A 20,493-nucleotide genomic window follows, 5' to 3' on the forward strand; every position below is an offset into this window, starting at 1 on the left:
TTGTTTTAATGTCCAACTTTTTATTTCTATTCTCAATATTAAAAAAAATATTAAAAATTAATTTTGTGTACCTGCCTAAACCTAATTATTGATTGTTCATTTTTTTTTCTTGAAAAATTTCAGTTTTCTAGTACGAGTATTTATATAATTATATATCTCTATTAAATATACAATTTATGAATTTCTCTCTATGAATATCTAAAGTAGTGATCTACCTATTCGAAATCAAACAATTTTTCTAGATTATCTTTTCGAATTTTTCAGGTTTGTCACGTATTTTACTCACCTTTTTCACCAGGTCGTTCTTTCAGTACTGTATAGCGCATACATGTATAAGTAAATATAGAAAATTCGGATCAAGACAGCAATATTAATGATACAAAGATGTGTCAATATCGTATCAAGCGTATGGTTTTAATTATTTTAATTGTTTTTTGTACACGTACGCCAATCGACGACGACAAAATTCTGCAATATGAGTTTAGTTTAGTAGGGAGGTACTGAATGTATATTATAAAAATATTATAAACTATGATAAGTCACGACGTACGCACTAATGTATATGTAGTATGGGTGTTATACATATTATAAAGTCATATACCGTATGGCGTGTGCGGCTTTCGAGATCACGAAAAACGAATCAATTGAGTGCAGTGCGTAATAATAATATAATAATAACCACTGATTTTTAGACGGGTGAGTGGACACTATACATAGAAATAATACATAAGGTACCTCTACCATACAGATCTATATATTCAAGACGGCGCAGACATTACACGTCGGAACCGATCAACAGATGAGTACACTTATGTCTATATATGTTTTTGATAATAATGTATCGTAATACTGCTATATTAAGTTACATATATATGTGTATGTAATATAGATTCGTGTTAATGCGATTACGATTGCAGCAAAACCTACACACGCTTCACGGTGCACGCGTCTTTTGCCTTATATTTTAGCCGCGCACGATTTTCGTTTTCGGTTTTTTTTTTTCTTTTATTATTATTTTCTAGTTCTATTCTCGAGTGATGGTGGTAAAGAATGATATGACTTCCGCGCACGTCGTCATAAAGTACCGTAGAAGAGTGATAGGACCTCACGCCTAAGTCTCGCCAGCGTAATATAGTTAACTGCTCGTTGTGTTGGCCTGAAAAATAAAAACCAAAAATCAATTCGCATTGCATATAATATAAAGCTAAACTATAATAATATACAGAATACTATTATTGCGTATTGTATTTGTACGTCCGAGAACATAGTTCAAGTGTTACGACTTTTTTAATATTAGTATAGTCGGTTTAGATAATCTTTATACATTCTAAATAATATTAATACTTTAACAGTACATAATTTTTATGATATTGTAACGAAGTATATTTGACCGGTTTTAAAACACGATGCGGCGATTACTTATTTGCAGTATTTATTATATAATATAATATAGATCCGTTTGTCCGTTGAACCTCCAAAAGATTTTTTTAAGTCAACAGAAAAACCGATTTTCCTGAATAATTTATTATAACAATTAACAAACAACAATATAATAATCCTATAATTAGTGAGCATTAATACAAGTAAAATAAATTAATTTGGTCATTATTCGATTATAATTTAAAATTATATCGTGTAGAAAAAATTATTTTTTTACTTAATTTGTATTATCAGTATATTATTTAATTTTAAAGTTTTTTTTTTTTTTTATTACTTTAAAATTCATCTACGATAAATTAAAAAGTCATTATGTGAGCAATTAATACAGAAATTAGACATTTTGTAATTTTGTTTATTTTTACTTCCCAAAAAATATACTTTTTATTCAATTTTACAATCTTGTCCAGTAACCTTAGTACCGCTCACATTAAAATTTAGTATAATACATTATTTATTATTATATGCTAATAATAACTGTTTAAAGATATACTTTTTATCGTAAACAGTATACAGTTATAATCATTTAAAACCAAAATTTAGCCTTCATTGTGCCTTTGTTGTATAAAAAAATGTTGCGCATTCCGATGACCACAAGCTACATTATAAGCGTACTTCTTAAATTACAGTAATATAATTTGATTATAATTCAGCAAATATGCTGGTGTATAATATATTACGGTATAAATACCTAACCTATATATATAAAATATTTAAATTTCGCAATTACAAGGCAATTGTTTTTATAAACCGTTCTTGATATTGATGTAGGACGTAGGTACCTAAGTTAGTACCTACATGATTAAAAAAAGGTAAAAATTATTTAATTATTTTAACTTTAAAATTAGAAAATTATATGTGTTTATTGTGGATGGATTTAGCGCCCTAAATATTTTTTTACACTTGATGATCACCCATGTCACCAGCCTCTAGCACTGTATATATTTAAGTCTAAACGTTTTTAACCTGAAATCAAAGAGCCGTGAAAATGTATTATTTTCTATACAGCGTCTACCAAAAAAATTTCACTTTTCCGAAAGCTTTTATATTTTTAAGAACCAGATGTTTATTTTGTTTTCACGAATCAGCTTTACGCTCAAGACGTGGCGGGGGTAGGGACTGTATTTGTCAGATTATTATGATTTTTCTTCTTCTATTTTTCTCTTTCTCTCTTTCGTCCTACCACCACCAACAACAACAATCCACAGTCACACGATCATAATTACTATTATTGCTCTGGGGCGTCTGCGAGAAAGACTAATGAGTTTTTAACGATAACTTAATTGACGCCTTACAGAATCGTGTGTGTTGTGTCTTCTTGTTCGCGGTTCAAAAAGATACAACGCGATTACTCGATGCGTGAAGTGAAAGGGAAACCGTGTTTAAAATAAAAAAAAAAACATGTTTTCATACTAGCTATATCTACATTGTAACAAAATGCGCGTTTAAGCTTATAAAAGCCGCCGCCGTAGAAGATCAATTGTTGTCGTGTATAATGAACCTAGCTAGACCACGTACACCAAAACGTCGAAATGTACATACCTACCTGCAGTATAGACAGTGTAGTAAAAATCAATATAGCCAAAACAAACCGATTCGTTTTACATTTTTAATCATCCAAAAAATCAAAAAATTGATTATTTTGGTTTTTTATGGAAATTGCCTAAAAGGTATTAATACTGTTTTAGAGTGAAACAACTCGATGAAATTATGCAGGTCAGCACCTTCCATAAAATCGACGATAAGCTACGAATTACATTATGTAAACCACTTGATACAAAAACATATTGATGTGTATAAATAGCAAATATAAATTGTATACGTAAATATATAGTGACTTTTTCACGCGGTTTCAAGTCAAAAGATTGATTTGATCGTTCGCGCGAAATGTTCAAAGAACGCCGAGTAATATAACGTATAGACATATAAAGCAATTGATACGGATACAGCCAGCTGGAAATAACAAATGAGAAAAATTCTAAATCTCTACATACTGCCACGAGATGTTTTCCACAAGCCGCTGTGATTTATACTGTTAGAAACGACTATTTACGCCTACTACGTACGTGGATTTATGATACAAGAGATACGAGATGCGAATAATACTTTGTATTGCAAACACGCTGGACCAATAATACTGCTTCAACACCGATTGATTGGTTTTCAAACGTGATCCTACATACATACATATTTTATATGCCTTTATTATACAGGTTAATATCTATAACCAAAAAGTTAGGTGTTCTACTTTAATAGTCGATTTCTGTGTTTTTACAAAAAAAAAAATCAAACTATTTATCTTACCTAGTGATTTTTTAAGTTTCTAATTTTATCATACATAATACTTGATATAATATATTATATCATAATATTATTAAAACGTGCATTAAGATTAATAGATGAACGATGAAGTAAGATCATAAAAAAAGGTATCCATAGAAAATCTTATTGTATTACTCAGCTCATCTTGACTAACTTGACTGGTTTAATTAATGCTTGCCAATTTTTAAGAAATAAAAATGCAATACCTGGACTTCAAAAACCTACTAGGATTATTAGTGTAGTCTACTTGTGGATCCTATTGATCGGTATTATTTTTAAAACGCAATACCAACAACGCGCAATATAATTATTCCTATGTTATTTCCAAATTTACATTGTGTTATTTTATGTTTAGCAATTCAGATCATCTGATCTACTCAAATGATATTGTGATGGCGACAACGACGACCGACCGCGAATATAAATATATTACATTGTATTTCAGTTGTCGTCGTCTTAAGTTATAGCAATTATCATAATAATATCTGTCTACGCCGATGTCACGCTTATGCTTTTGGATACGCAGGAAAACAAATAAAAACGACCCAGTGTAAATATAATACAAGTATAATAGGTACAATACCAAAAACGACGCCCGATCATACCACAATAATAATAATACATTCATATTAACACAACACACTATATTGACGCTAAGAAGATCTTATCGTAAAAATGTGTGCCACAACACGTATAAGTAAATACGTGTAGAGTTGGGAACGACGGAACTGGCGCGCGAGCATATTATAAATAATATTCTCTGTACGATTTTCATACTTATACAAAACGGGCCCTACAATAATGCTAATACCCTTTATTGTTATTAGCATTATATTATCCGATCTGGTCTCAACAGAATGTTCGACTTTATTATTTAGTTTTGCGGGAGTTTCTATAAATTTAATATTTATAACAGATTGTTATTATAACATGTTAGAATAGTAAAGCTGCTGTGTGTGTGTGGCGATGATGCGGTATTGCAAAAATAGCGTGAGTGGTATCTTTATTCTTAAAAATCGTACGTGATTGTGTAGAAAGAAAAAACGGTGCCGTAGAGAAGAGGTTTAAAAAATAATAATAAAAACTGAGAGGATTTTCACGGTGAAAACAAAAATAATTCGAATAAGCCCTCCTCACGACGATAAGCTTACGACGAAATCATTTTTTTTTCCACCCGACGTCGAGGGGATTTCGTCAAACCGAATATTTACTGACGGTAGTTAATTCCGTGTTTATCAGAGGGTATTATCGAGTAATTGCAGGTTAGTACACCACGCCGCGTCAAGAAGCACACACACACATAAATATATATATTATACGATAGTAGGGAGAAATCTCCCCTATATTGCCATATTTTTAGCACCCGAGTGGCGGGTATAAAATAAAAAGAACAATATTTTTCCTGCAGAATAACTCAATATACAGAGATTTTTATCGAACGTAAACCACAATGAGAGACAATACATTATTAAGAAACCGTACTTGATTCTAAACACACAATGCTCATTCAAAATTACAATTATTCATCAGGTGCATAATATTTACTATGAACTTTATGCAAAATAATTAATTTACATGTTATGTCTAAAGGTTACACATAAAATTGTTATTATCATTATACCTTAACAAATAATATTGTACGAAAATAATTTTCAAATTGGTATAAAACTTATTGCGGTGAACTTGATAATCATGTGATGAGATGCATTCCGTAGATTTAATATATTTAAACAGTAAAGCTTTTAATTTGGCTGACCATAAATATTTACACAAATTATTCTAGTTTTTAATACATACCTACATGATTATTCGCCAAGAATATTCGCCCCATTCCTCTTTGAGAATAATTTTATTCAAATTCTGATTTTTGAAATATTTTAAATATACAAAAAAACCTTTTTTCAAATAAATGCGTTTTTTTAATACATTAGCAGTATTCTGTGAAGATACAAATTTCTATTTTTCTCATCAGAAGCCCCTTTTTTATTGTAAATTATCTAATTACAAATTTTATGCTATTAAAATTTAAAACTCTAATTCGAAAAAGTATATTTTGAATTATTCAATTTTGTTTACTAAGAATTAAAGGACCTTAATAATGATTTTAAGAGTCATAGGAATTATGGTGATATGTTATATTTAGTAATTATTATTAATCTACTAACATTTATAATTTGTAAAAATAGTCCAAGTTTAAAAATTACTAGATCCAAGTATATCCAATATAACATCTATCTTAAATTTTTATAAAAGCATTTTTAAAAACTATTATTTTTAGTATAAACATTTTAATAAACATGAAACTTAACTTTTTAGAGTTATAGTTAAAAAGAAATTTCAAAATTTTTAAGAATATAAAAACATGTACTTAAGTATATTTTAGAATTTAAAAAAATCAAAATTTGAATAAATTTGTTATCAAATAAAACGTGAATCGCTTTTTTTAATGTGATCTTGCAGATTTCTACAGCTAGAGTTAGCTTCTTCACAAAATACACGCTTAAACACTACAATTTTATGCTATTAAGACTTCGGGTATGAGGTAATAATATACCGTAAAAAACAGTATAATGAATAGTAATATTATAATGTCATTGTGAACATAAGAACAACGAAAACGATGATGACCGCAGAAATTATATTAGTTATAAACGGGTTTTACGTAAATCTTCGAAAAAACATTTCATATAATGCACGAGTAACCTACCTACCTATATACGTTTTAAATTGCAACTAAAATTAAGAACAACAAAATATAATACGGTCAAATTAACCCCATTTTTACTGCTGTATTATTATGTACTTATCAATTATAATAATAAGGTTTTAATAATACAGCAACAGTTTAAAATGCTTAATTTTATATTGTTATCATTATACGGCACCGCCTATTACTGAATTAGAAACACGCGAATACAAAACTAATGCGTATATATAATATAGTAAGCCTTAAAGAATATTTTATAAGTATAGGTGACGCAAACGCAACAGATCAACGAACAAAAATATAATAATGAAATCACAAATCCCTATGTCCCGATTTCGTTGACGATTTGATCTTAACAGTAATTACGAGTTTATATACCTACGCACACAATACTTTACTTAAATGTTAATGGATGAGTGGAATACACGCGTAAATGGTATCAAAATTAGCTATATTTATTCAAGGAAACATATAAGTAGGTACGTATTTATTTTAATGGTAAATATTAAGTTATATAATGTATAGAATTTTTGATTTTGCAATACGATTGGACGCTGTGGTGTATATTATTACAATTGTTTGCACAGATGTAAATTTCGCGTTTGGGGTATATTTATCAATTTTACTCTCACGTGTAACGAAAACATATACCCCTAAGGGGCCGGTTTAACGTTAAGATAACGGGGTGGGAAAAGCCAAAAAGGATGTAAATCATAACTGTCCGAGTGTTTCGAGTATTTAGCATCCCGAAGGGTTGCACGAAACCTTTTCTGGGGATGGTGAAATTATATACGTTTTGGAGTACATGGGATTTCGAGTGTTTTACTGCTGCGTACGCGTGGGGACCGGAAGCACACCGTTTTCGTTGTAGACACTTGTCACAGGATTGAATTTTATTTTATTTATTTATTCATTTTTTTTTTTTTTTTTTGAACTTGAGAATATACCTTTTTACACAACCCTTATTCGTAATGCGTGATTTTATATACATATATATTATGAAAATACGTTTCATAAGATTAAAAAAAAGATGATTTTACTCCCGGAATAAAATTATCATAGTTTATAATTAACTGTAATTAACTGTAAAATACTATAATATTATAAAGTAATTATAGCGAGCATTATTTTATCAAAAACAAGAACTGGAATCGTACCGAAAATAATCCGTATACTGAAAACAGAACCATTATTTAAATGATCGAAAAAATTGTTCCTGGTTTTACTCGGTTTGATTTGTTATTTTTTTTTATATATATAAATTAGGTTTGAATTAGGTTAAAATGGATTAAAAAAATTTTAAACGTATGTATAGAAAATAGGTCGTAAGTAAATAAAGTATTATCGCAATTTACATACATCGAATTGGATGTTAAATAATTCACAATGCATAAGCAGCACTTGAATTTTATAAATCACATGTGAAAATCATATAACCATATTATTATTATACGGACCTATAATAATAAAACGTGATATCGTATCTATTCAAAATATACGTACAATTATCAGTATAGGTAGTTATTTGTGTAAGTTCTAACCTGAGGAGCGTATAATTTTTTTTGTTTTTATTAAACTCAAGATATTTCACGTTTGAAAACAAAATTCCCTTTGCGCACATATATATATATATATATATATATCATTATACATGCACACGCGATCGTCAGACCTTAGCGCGGCCAAAGGACATCGCGGTAGTGGCACGTCCTGCGGCACTATATATGCTATGCGAGGCGGTCAAACGTGGGGCTACTGTGGGATAAAATATAATATATTATATCGGTTAAAAACCTCTCATATATGTATAATATAAACACACACTGATCCCTGTAATACTCGACCGTATATACGCATGGATAAGATATTTGACCATATATATATATATATATATATATATATATATATATACACACACACACGACGTGTTATAATACATGTACAAAAGAAACCATCGTCATCGTCGTCGTCGTCATTGCAGGGATCCGAGCGAGAGGTCTTCCTCTTGACCCCTTGGCATGCGTGTGTGTTTGTTGCGGTGTACGACGTGCGCATAAGTTATGCGAGACGCGGTGCTGCCGGGTGACCAGTGGATTTATGGAAATAACCCCAAGGCCGCATTTCCTCTAGCTACGCCTATAGTCCCTTCTAAACGTGTACGCGCGCCGCACTATTTATCATATCGCGCAAATGTGCAGTATACGCACATAGGCCCCTCAACGTGCTCGCGTATACACGAAATCACGCGCATACCGGCCAGAGCTTATTATATTATTATATGTACGACGTGTATTTTATTCGGGAACCATCGTCGTCGTACAAAGGGTCGGCGGCGGCAACGGTGGCGGTCATCATCCCCACGCGAACGATCGCACGACGATTGTTTAAATATATTATTATGTATATACGTGTATATATATATATATCGCTTACTTATAATAGAAAGGGCACCTGCGCGACGTGACTTTACAGCTACCACCAACCCTTGCGCTCCTGCGCTCCTCAACCCGTTGTTTCGCGAAATACCGAAAGGAGGTGTATACACTTTAGTACAATATCGCGGTACACGCGGTGGGCGGGTAATTGAAATTGCGGTACCGTGATGATCGCCGAACTTTGTACTTCTAATTTACAACACGAACGTTCACATCATATCCTTACTTTATAATTATCATCCGTTTTCCTACGACGCGACTGCCAAAAACTGTCTCGGCGGCCCATCGCCAAACATATATTCGCAGGATCAATCGGTATTCCACACCGATACTTATATGAACATTGAACACTGATTTACTTACGATTTATTACTAAGCAAGTGTTCTGTTTTTGTAGTTGTTTGTGTATAAAACTATAAACATTAGTATTATATGATATTTTAGTATACGCCCCATTGTTTTATTTAACCAGATTCGTATTCAACGAATTCGTCTTCGTGTAATATAATGTACGAATTCAACTAAACCTATAAAATAAAATACATTAGTAATAATGTTTATCTTTATTGTCTGCGTTAAGTGATTACATAAAAAAAAATCAACATGTATTATTATTAAATCTGTTTTACAATAAACGGCTGATATAAAACTTGTTATTAGATATACGTTAGTTTATAATATCGTTTAACCATCTTAGTGTTTTTGCTATTTATTTTATTACTTTAGAAAAATCTAACGGACCTCATTCGTGGTAAGAATTTATGTTTTATAAAATAAATCAGTTTTTATTATTATAATTTATAAAATATCACTCTAATATACTTTTAAATTTGAAATTAAAGCCAATATATTGCATATATAATATATTATACATAATAAGAATGCGTTAAACATCATACATTTAATTTAATTATTGTGCGTAGATAGCACCCCGTAATCAGCATTTAATAAGAGATTTTAAAATGGTTATTTTTCTGTTTTCAATATATAAAACGTTTTATAGCTATTTCAATATACATATTATACACGTGTTACAACACGTGTTACACGTAAAAATTTATCTTGTCGAAAAAAAGGAAAATATAAAATATAAATATTATGCTTAAAATTTGTTCACAGACCTTATAGAGAGACCACGTGTGCCATGGGTTGAACGTTGAACACCTCTGATGTATACATGTATATATAGATTATATATACTTATGAATTATGACTACTGTCAGAATCAATTTCAAAACCGATAATAATGTTTATACATAGTCTGTGTGTCTCGGAATGGAAATCACGAATACCTAGTATGTATAATGCCATTATGTATATATACTCAATGGTAATATTAATGTACTTTATTGTCCAAATGAAGAAGTATATATTTAACAAACTGGGTTTGCTTATAAGGACTTTTGTAGCGATAAGCTTAGATATAGGTACTAGTAGTACTGCTGCAAAATAAATTCCCATATTCTGTCATATTTACGTACGAGACGGTGACGTATGCTTTTCACGACGAATCCCTTTAACAGGCGCATATTCACAGGACCGATAGTTTGCAGGCTTCCTCGCCGCCCCGCCGGTACTGTAACACACGATTTTCGCTACAGCTAAAGTGCAACATCGTCTCCTGCAAAAAAAAAAACCACAGTGGCCCGAGGGTAAATTCTGGCACGAGAATTAACATAAATGCGTGGGAAAAAAATATTAATAACGATACAATGATGCTACAACGACTCAATGACATATTATACTATCGTATCGTTATTATTCACATATCCTATGTAATAATTTAATACGTACAAATAATAATCGGATTTATAATAATATTAATATTGTGTTCTATTCTATTCCAGTCCGCGGTGGTGGCGGAACTACGGTAAACTTTTCTTAATTAAAGGCACGCATACGACGACGTTCACTTTCAACGGGATTGAGTTTCGGTGAAATCATATATATATACGCACGACATCATATATTACACGCGTGCTTGTGTGTGTGTTTAATCGTGATCCCTCGCTATTTTGGACCCTCGTCTCTCGTCGTCGACGTCGTCCTTAACCGTACTAATGACAACCATCGCTTTTATGTACACACACACACACACACGCACACTAGAAATCTCTGTGTGCATCCCGTGTAATATTAATTAACAAGCGCGGTACGTCTTCCCTCTTCCGAACGCTACGACCACCCCCGTCACTCGTGTTGCGGTAAATTTAATTCGCTAATTGATACGTCGACGATCCGACTTTGTCACCGACCGCGACACCGCAGTGGTATCACGCAGACATTTCGAACCTAATAATAATAACTATTATTATTAAATTATTGTTATACTATTAGGTATACACCTCTTACTACATACCCAAATATTCTATTGTTATTGTATATTTTATCATTACTCAGTTTATAGGTACATGATTGCAAGAACATAATATTTATAGGCACCTGGAGTGTAGAAATAAAATTATTGAATACAAAAAATAATAATACTAATATTATTATGAAATGGAGTTGCATACAATAGAATACTTCAGTAAATCTATAATAACTAAATACAGTATTTATGGAACAATAAATTGGCTATATTATAGTCTCAACCTTGTTTTTTTCGGTTAATTGCATTTTGTTGAACATCATATTATAATAAACGTATGCTGTATTAAATTAAGCTGATAAAAACGCATTTATTCGTTCAATCTATCACATATTAGTTGGCCAGAAATAAATTTTCATATTTGTCTCTATTATATTTAATATGCTGTATAAGTAAATCAGTTAATAAAAAAAAAAAAAAATTACATTAGAATCGCTGAATCGCTTTTTCCAAACTAGTTAAAAGGAATTATACAAATAAGTTCCCAATGATATGTACTATGATTATATTTTATTGACTAAGGCCTAAGCTATCTAAGGGAGATGATGACCGGTATGCGTATAATACGTCTCGATAATGTAGAAGCCTATTCCAGAGAGGAGTAAGTCGTAACTCATAATCATAACGCTGTCCGTACTGCTGTTGTGATGACAAAAGATCAGTTTTTGTTTCTGTGCATTCATATTCACTCAGCTGATAGAGCGATTACATGGTTTTATAACTGCATACAAATTTATAATTGTTCAACTTGATTTCTCTTTCACGAGTAAAACAGTAGAATGTAAAATAAATAGCTTAATAGTTTACTATTATTAATTATTTGTATTGAAAAAATGTTGACCACTTTTTTAATCATCTAATACGACATAGATAAGATAATTATTTAAAATTTTAACCCATATCTATTATAGATTTATTTGGTATTATACCTACACCAGAATTTTGTTGTTATAACTTAGATTTCCTAAGATATTGTGAATTGTAAACTATAGAAACATTGTCCTTTATATGTCGAAAAATAAAAACGTAGTCTACTCGTATTTATAACTGGACGAATTAATATATATATATAAATAATATATTTATATAGGTACCCAATACATTTATTTTAATACTAATGTCATATGTAATTCAAAAAAGTTAAATTCATTACCATAATAAATAATAATATGTTTGAATGAATTAAATCACCACATATGTATACTGTACACCTGTATATTACATATTATTATACTGTGCCAATATATTTTACGCAGTTTTAATTCTGGAAAATTTCTATACGTTTTACGAAGGAAATACAAAACCGTTTTAAATAATTGAGTGGCAGATTTTGACCAAATACGATGACAAAAAAAAAAAAAATGTGACAACGGTTGTTAAATTTCACATCGGTTAATCCGATGCAGGTGATTCGATTAATTCTCACGTTTACACGTAAAATATATAATATAATAACCATACTCGTATACTGTTATGTAGTGCGACGATTGACGATTGTAATTAAACAAGGGAAACGTTCGTTAACCGAAACCACCTGCGTGTTACCATACACATTGTAATATAATGTATACGAGTATGATATGTGTATACACGCGTACAACACAACTGTATCGCTTTATTCTAACTACATATAATATTATTATTTATTACTATTATTGCGGCACAGTGACCGAGCAGGAGATATGAATCAGTTTTGCGCGGTCGCGGTTAAAAGTGATGACTTCCTATCCGCTTGTATCGGACGGGACGTTGACAATATCATTATAAAACGCACTGCTCGTAATATTATTATACACACACGCGAGTATAAACTATATATATATATATATAAGTTATACTAATACATTTTAATGTCTGTGTGCGTAAATGTCATATATTATAATAAACAGTTGTCCTTAATAATGTATACATATCTCTTGTATATAATAATACATTATTATAGAACACCGATCACGCGGTGTTCATTACAACTTACAAGTATCCAAATAATATATTACAATTTTACCTATATTAATATTCATAATATTCAGTTATCATCATAACTATATATTAAGATGGAAAATAAAATGTTTTTTAATTTAATTAGAAATAATTCTCTAATCTATCTATATAGTAACTCATGCTACGGATATAACGAACCTATTAAGCGCATATTAATATATGTTTATATGATAACGTTTAAACGGTTTCAAATCAGCAGATCTACTGTTATAATTACTGATGGTTTGAATTATTTTTTTTTACCAGTTGAAATATTAATACCTGTGGATTTAAAACCACTCTTTAACGCCTTCATATAATACGTATATAAACGAACTATGTAGTATAATACAACATGCATATCACGCTCTATACCATGTCGAAATACTGAAGAGCACTACCTACTCCCTTATTTCGATTAAAATATCGATAAACTATGTAAATATTAATTATATTTTTTGAAGGTAAACTCTCGTATTCACAAAAAGGATTTACATCATTAGAAGTATAGTTTTACATAACTTATAGTCTTTAAAACAAAAATTTGAAAAAATATCTTCTTTTTTATGTTTATGTTTATAACTTTTAAGTTTTATGTTTTAGTTACTTTTGAAATTAAAGCATAAATTTTTAATTTTATATTTAAATGCAAAATATTTTTTTTTTATTTCAATAAATAAAAATAGAATTTCGAAAGAAAACTTATGTATCTACAAGCTAATTTAGTCTGGATATTTTATAATTATTTTTTTATTTTTGAATATCTTAATTGAGAGTAGATAGTTTGATGAGAATGAAAAATAAAGACTCATCAATCATTAACAACATGTCTTAATATTCATTTATATTATTTTTAAATAAAAAATCTATTTTCCTCATTTTCGAGAAAATATTAATAGAATTCCATAATTCTATTGTACTCTATTTCAATTTTTTTATTAAAAATCTAAACCCATTATTATATAGATACATACTATACAGCTATATTGGTTATTATTTCACCTATACACCTATTACATTATAATTTATACAACTGAGGTATAGAGATTCGATTCAGAGTTGGTTTGAATATAGTCAAATACTGAAAATTATTAACTAGTACCTATTATAAATTTATAACTAAATACCTGCTTTCCGATATTCAGAAACAAGACAATGATCTTCTTTGTAGTCAACGTATTAAGTTTCCTCATTAATTTATAGATGCTAGTGAAAATGGAGTTAAGTAACAAACAGTGTAAAACTTTACTTGTTTTACACTTATACAGCAAGGTGAAGTATGATACGTGAATTAATTATAATTAAAATGTTACTTTTCACTTTAAATATTTTGAATACATTTTTTTTTTGCGTGATATTAATTCAAAATTGAACGAGCTAGTCACATTTTTAAAACAATTTAACATTTCATGTTTATTTTGCATCTCTTTCGTAGCATAATCCTATTCCTTTTCACGCAATACAATATTTCATATATTTTCATATAACATATACCTAGGTACCTACTTTCACATATATAGGTATTTAAATGATAAATACGTTGTGTAACTTCATTGATTCGCAAATCCTCGCCTATTTCTTACATTAGATTACAATTGACTCATTTACCGCTAAATGGGCTAAAATAATACCAATTATTAAATTTGGACAGATCACACAAAATTACCGGTAAATATTACCTTTAACGACGCGTTAAAAACGGACTCTCACTCGTGTCGACTGACCATAATAATATAATCGTTTCTAGTTATAATCATAGTTTTATACCCCATATCGACGGGGACCTGATCGAAATAAACACCACAAATTCCCACGTATATGTATGTGCAATATAAATACGTATATATTTCATTGCGAATAAAACGTCGATATGACGTTTCGTATTATTCAAACGCTGTACGGCGGTGGTTTCTATTTTTCGAAAACCGGAATTCATTATGTCCCGCGAGCGTTTCTCGCCACTCTGCGACGGTATATAATCGCGGCCGTTTTCGGTAAACCGGAACGGATACCTCCTCTATGTGCATAATAATAATAATAATAATAATATAATGTATAATTCGTAATACCTATATACATATACCGTGGCCGCCGATGACGGATTTTTGGGGACGAATATATTTATTATGCGCTCTCGTATAACCTACGCGTATAATGCCCATTAAACACATTTTTAGTTTTTAAAAACGGTGAGCACCCCTTATGCAAAATTTTCTTCGGATGTACGCACATATTGCAGTTACAACGCGGTACAGCGGTATATATACGATATACGCACACAGACGCACGCACTGACCGTGGGACAATGGGAGGCCGCCGCCGGGACGTAAATAAATCATACACAATGGACAACGGTCTCTCCTCATCGTCCAGCCCCGATCGTACGCGCGCATTATAATAATATGGTGTACCTTAGCTGTTTTCCCCGTCGTCCAACTCATACACTATGTATGTATAATAGTAATGGTAATAATAAGACACTGACCGTTTTGTTGTCGCTTTGTGCTGCAGCTCCTCCGGGTCGGTCGTCGTCCGGCAGATATTTTCGCATATTGTATCGATTGGATTTTATTCAAATGACGGGCGAGCACCGCGATATAATATAGTAATATCTACCTAGTGTCCTAGTAAACGTAATATTAAAACATACTATTATTATTATATTTCTTTCTCTCGCTCTCTCTCTCTCTCTCCCTGTTGCCCGTTCTGCAGCAACACGCACAGCATTTCCCAGGGTCCTGTGCAGGCTGCGACAACCAGTATTCCCGACCGGGATAACCGCTACCGATACTAAATCATACAATATATAATATACCTTATATACTCCAGTGTACCGCGCGTTAAACATTATAATAATGTGTACGACACAAAGGTATGCGCTTCGATTTAAATAAATCCGTTTTCCGTGACCGATCCGCGAACCGGTCGCACTCGTTTTCGGATCCGTTTATCATTAAGGTCTGGTCCGTTGCATCCTGTTGCAGGAGAGGGTCGTGATGATGTTTTTATCGGTCATCGGCTGCTGGCGTACGACTTATGAACGTAACGTGCACCACCGCAAAGTCTAGTTGACGATAAAACATTTTTGTTTTCAATCGAATTTTCGAGATCGTTTATGGGGATTTTGAATCAATTTCGATAATAATAAAGCTAGTATGCTGACGTCTTTGCAACCGTCGTCGTTTGTTACAATAGGATATTATTATTATTATTATATTCTTTCCGAAGTATCAGCGTCGTTACAACAATAATTAATTATGTGGCTGACGTTATGTATACGATATTGAATTTCATATTATGTAAGACTATTGTCCGAGCCCCTCGCGTTCAATTAATGAATAATAACTCTACGACACTATATGGCACGATGTGAATTTACACTACGAAGAATTACACTATTTAGCTACAATTCCGACATTCTGCAATCTTGATAAATAATCGAGAGAAAAATGTCGAAGTGAGAGATCTTGTACAGGTTTACGTTACTGATGGTCGTAAACAAACGAATCCGAGTTTTAATATAGAAACCAGAAAGGCCAAAAATGTATGAAATAGAAAATTTGTCGAGCACAAACAATAATATATTAATATTTCACTACAAGAAATACGATATGCTAACGATTTATACTTACCTAGATCTCGTCTTGTCATCTCTATATCAATATATTATAATATCATAGTTTAATCATTAATTTTAATATAATACAATAAATAATATTACAACCGTCGCGCGTCGAAGATCTATACAATTTAACGATGCACCGCACATGCCGACGATTTCACGTTTATAATCATGTTTAATTGTTGCATACATAAATTATAGTCATCAATTGAGTAACGTCCAATGGGTCGAATTGCACACGTTGTATATTATAATATTAAATTATGCGCAATATACTCTTAAATTGAACCAATAATATCAAAATCGAACATTTGATAATAATATTATATTGTACGCTAATCTTTCGATTGTATATCATAAATCATAATATATTATAATTGCACGTTACGATTATCAAAGTTTGAAAATCGATAAAAAAAAAAATAACGTCCGACCAAAATTAAAGCAATAAAGCGTCATAAAAACTATATAATTGCTTCCAAATGCTTACTATAATAATGTCCTTGGAGTATAATAGTACGTTTTAATGAAATCCAATTCGATGATTTAATGAAGAAAAAGTGTTTAATGAGTCTTGTCACATTATTGTTGTTATAAGTATATACTACATAACTATACAATATTATAAAAATATATATTACGTTATATGTTACGAGAATCGTGTATAATATATTATAAAAACTCTTGTCACACAACGGAAACGTTTCGAATGCCCATGAATATTGATAGACTAGTGTAGTTTGATATTTATTCTAATTATTATAGAGCTATTTAGCTATGTAATTTTTAAAAGTCTTGGTTGTGTCGTAGTTATTGTTGAATTTTAATTAAATCAACTACAGCCGTTTAACAACAATGATTAAAAATAAACACACCAACTTAGTTGTACGTAGCTTAATGGTCGACATCAATAATAGAATGCTTTGGCCTTTGGATATTTAAATACCTAGAATATACTTTTAAGTTATATTAGTTATAAATTATAATATTATATCTATTTAATTGCGGTCGACGTGACAAAATAAAATATTAAACCATTGTTCCAACTTATATAGAATATGGTAGATACTCACTACCATTTAGTAAATTTGCTTAACAATAATAATTATAACAACATCTGTTAGGGTTAAATCAGCTTTTGTATACTAAATGCTGATAAACTGATATATATATATATTTCTGAAATACCAATAAAATACATCATACTTTTCAAAGGATCAAACTAAAAAAACTAAATTACCTATTAGTTGATCTAGTTATTGTGTGTGCTGTACAAACTATAAATTATACTTATTAACCTCAATTACGCGAATTTCCATTTTCCTGCAAATATAAAACGCTAACTACTAGAATTGAAAAATATCCTAAGCTGTCGAATAGTTAAACGTTAATATACAATTGTTTAAAGTTAGAGAAAAAAATTGTTTTCGATGTGGATGACTTTGATTTATTTCAAAAGCAAAAATTATTATAATAATACTCCGTGAGATATACCCTCCACTAGCCAAAGATATGTGCCATGAAGCTATAATAAACAAACGGACAGTTAGCAACAACAGCAATAACACGTCATAATATCATTATTGTACACATTTTTATAGAATTGTAAACCTGTTTTTTACCCTTCACACGGACATGCTAAACGCACGAATTCTTCACACTCACTGATCTTTCTTAATGCCTCGCGAGATTCCTTTATACTTTCGGTCTCGCGTACGGGATTGCCCAACGGACACATGTTTCGGTGGACACAGTCAATACGATCGTATTGTCGGTATTCAACATTTGCGCGTCCGTTCAATAAATGACATAATACTACAATACAATGCTGCTACTATACGTGTATGCAGATAAAATGAACGGTAAGGAGCGCATCGGATATTCTCCTGCTATATTTCATGTGTTTACTATACAAAATATGTTTTTGGAAAACGATTTTATTATATTTTTTACTCACGCAAACGGCCGTAATCGGCCATGTCTTGGCCAGTCCTTATTCACACGCGGCGCCTTCTCGACCTGCACAATCGACTGAAATGTACAATTTTATTATTGCCATTTTCATTCACTGCACACTACCTATAAAACATTACATAATATATTAATATTATTATACTCGCGACGACATAATAATATCATAAGCTGCAATCGTTTACCACGTTTTTGTATCGTGACGTTTAAAAATGTATAGATTCGAGAAATGTGATGATGTCCCTTTTAGATCTTGTTAAAATTATTATTAATAGCGTATTATTTATAAAATGAGAAATAATTATCATACGGCACAATAACATTTTAAACAAAAGTTATCTCTGAAAACTTGAAAAATATTTCATGTTTTAAAATCGTTAAAATATAATTCACAGTGTATTGTATATAATATAATATTGTACAATAGTAACGGGTAACGAGACAAAACATCTTATAATGTTACAGACATTATCATATTGTTTGTCGTAATAAAAGAAAAGCACAATACTTTTTTCAGTCATATCGGTTTTTTTCAAATTTCTCAATACGAATTAGTTACACTCCAAAACGCCTACTGTTAAGATTCTTGATAAAAACTAAAACGCTTTTAGTGTAAGAAAATTTCCGTTTTCTGCCAAAAGTGACTGTCATCTTAATTAGGATGTTTAACAGACTACATTAATTTTTCACCTAAAGTGATAAGAATAAATTTATAAGTTCCGTGTTTATTAATACAAAAATATACATTTTTTTTCTTTAAATTTTTTGATTGTTATGAGATATAATTCTATATTCAAGGACGGTGTTGGCAAAAAACTAACACGTCCGTCCGTCATTAGACGGCATATTATACACAATGATACAGAAAAATTTTGACCTCAAACGCATATATTATTTACAATATGCAAATTATTCTTTTGAGTGTGTGCGTGTGTGTGTTTGTACATATTACTATTGTTTAGTCTACTTATATATTTTTTGTTTGAATTTTACCTGTCCCTAAAACATAAAAATATTATTAAGTAAAGGGAATCGCTAGAAGGCGATGCTAAAATACCCGTTCGAGTAGGTGCCAATACTAACTAATAACGTTAGGATTTTTTTACAATTCACTGAGTTTTATTATCAGACCTTTAAATTATAAATAAACCTACGTAAGTTGTCTATTAATAAAACAGCATTATAACAATTATATTTTTTTTATGTTACTCAATATCCAAGGTACAAACCAAAATAATTGTTTTTGTAACAAATTACGACTTTCAAGTAGGTACATGTGTAGGTAATATTTATGTACATTAAATATATATGATCACGGTGAATTATCTTATTGGCATTAATCCAATAAAAATACAATTTATATAATCACTAACGATTCGATAAGAATATAACTAAAAATAATTTCTGCAATGTGAGTATTATACGATTCATTATAAATAAGTTGCATATTCATACGAAACATTCCGCAATAAGCATAATGTAAAAATAAAAAAACCTAAATAATTGAGAATAAATATGAATCATATACACACCATGACATAATACATACATTTTAGAATTTTTAAAATTGCATATAAGTATCTACGTATTATTCATTATACTCATTAGGATATCTCATAGATCAAGAAAAATGATAAATCTGCAATAT

The 20,493-nt window shown here is 30.6% G+C and overlaps 1 long non-coding RNA gene across 2 annotated transcripts; it reads right to left on the reverse strand.

Moving 5' to 3' along the window:
• Positions 1–223: 223 nt before the first annotated feature.
• Positions 224–17,053, reverse strand: LOC112595017. Of its 2 annotated transcripts, XR_003114683.1 has the most exons (4): positions 16,885–17,053; positions 10,023–10,522; positions 9,128–9,428; positions 224–1,156 (listed from the first exon to the last, which is right to left on the reverse strand). It is a non-coding gene; the product is annotated as an uncharacterized LOC112595017 (long non-coding RNA). The 2 variants fall into 2 exon arrangements; XR_003114685.1 differs by lacking the exon at positions 9,128–9,428 and having other exon boundaries at positions 10,383–10,522.
• Between the last annotated feature and the right edge of the window lie 3,440 nt (positions 17,054–20,493).

This window comes from Melanaphis sacchari, unplaced genomic scaffold, assembly GCF_002803265.2.
Source record: "Melanaphis sacchari strain LSU unplaced genomic scaffold, SCAv2.0 Contig0_pilon_pilon, whole genome shotgun sequence".
In the NCBI taxonomy this organism is placed as follows: domain Eukaryota; kingdom Metazoa; phylum Arthropoda; class Insecta; order Hemiptera; family Aphididae; genus Melanaphis; species Melanaphis sacchari.